We start from the raw sequence: 1,752 nt of genomic DNA, 5'->3' as shown, positions 1-1,752 counted from the left end.
TACTTTGGCTTTGATGTTTTACACAATGCAGCTCTCATCAATCAAGTCCATGGACGACCTCGCCCGGTTGCACGTGTGCGCACAGATGCAATGCTGAATCGCATAATTACTCACGATGCAGAACACAGCAACTGCATGTACACCGACGCCGAACCCCTCAATGCAGATCAAAGCTCTGTTGTTTACATTTCGTATGGGCGGCGTCCAAATGTTATCGGCAGTGTGCGCTGTAGTGCAACTACGTCGCTTGCAGACGCACGGAAACTCATTGCCCAGCACTTTGATCTGGCAGATGCGGACTACATCATGATGGCCACTGACGGGACACGGTCGTTCCCACGGCACGAAGAAGACAAACGGCACGTGCTTCTTGATTGCGGCCGTAGTCTCCAACTTCGACCTTCGTCATGGGTTAGCCTGTAATTTTCGCTCTTGGAGAGATACTAAGCCACCGCAGCGACAGAGTGAAATCGAGCATGGGGGTCTGGGTTTGTAAAATTCGACCGGGTCCGATGGGGGCGTACTTGGGGAGGCGTCGGGCGACACCCCCAGGTCCCCAGGGAGCTCCTGGCACTTATTTTCTGGGTCGGTCGGTCGATCGGTCGGTCGTCGTCGCCGCCGCCGCCGCCGCCGCCGCCGCCGCCGCCGCCGCCGTCGTCGTCGTCGTCGTCGTCGTCGTCGCGCGCGCGGGGAAGTTTCGAACCTAATTCAGTCGCAGGGCGACCGCAGAGAGGTGATGAGTTGCTCCATGCCAGCTGTCACGGTGTATGGACCCGGGAATGCAAAAATCGAGTCGGCGCGCCCCGCAGTCGCAGTGATCGACAGTCTCGCCGCAGAATGCCGCCAGCAGGATTTTTTGAGCTCCCGAACCCCGTCGTCGCTGCCCGGCGCAGCACGCGCGCTTTTCGTGCACCACCTGGCGCAAAACGGCGCGGTGCCGGCGCATCACATCATCGCAGCGTTATCCGTCGGTCGAAACGATGCCGTTTTGGATGATTTCGATGTGGTTTTCGATTACTACTTCAATAAATTAAGGGAAATTGCTATGTTGGAACCAATAAGGGTGTATATATACTATGATGGAAACAAGTAGGGTATGAAATGCTATGATGGAACCAATCGTTATTCATGAATATGCATGAAGTCTAAGTTCATGACATGGTACGGTTCCATCGCTCTCTCGATATTGGTTCCATCATACATATTAACTCATATTGTTTCCATCATACATATGAGGATATTGATTCCATCATGCATATCCGAGCGTGTTGGTTCCATCTCGCTTTATGCAATATTAAGTATTGGTTCCATCATACATATTCGACAATGTTGTTTCCATAAATGTATTGGTTCCATCATGCATATCCGCTGGTATTGGTTCCATCTTGCTTTCTGGACACTGGTTCCATCTTGCTTATAGAGATATTGGTTCCAGCATGCGTATGGAGATATTGATTCCATCATGCATATCCGCAGGTATTGGTTCCAGCATGCCATTCCGGATAATATATATTAGGTATTGGTTCCATCTGAGCAGCAAAGCCACCAGCTTCCTCCAAGGTTGAGTATGATCATCATCCTCCTCAGCTTCCTGAACACAGCCACCATCTTCCTCCCTTGAGTGTGATCATCATCCTCCTCAGCCTGTTGAGGAAGGTTGAGTGTGATCATCATCCTCCTCAGCTTCCTGAGCACAGCCACCATCTTCCTCCCTTGAGTGTGATCATCATCCTCCTCAGCTTCCTGAGCAGC

Source organism: Aureococcus anophagefferens (assembly GCF_000186865.1).
Source record: "Aureococcus anophagefferens unplaced genomic scaffold AURANscaffold_22, whole genome shotgun sequence".
Taxonomy (NCBI): domain Eukaryota; class Pelagophyceae; order Pelagomonadales; family Pelagomonadaceae; genus Aureococcus; species Aureococcus anophagefferens.
Note: the sequence above shows the minus strand (reverse complement) of the source record.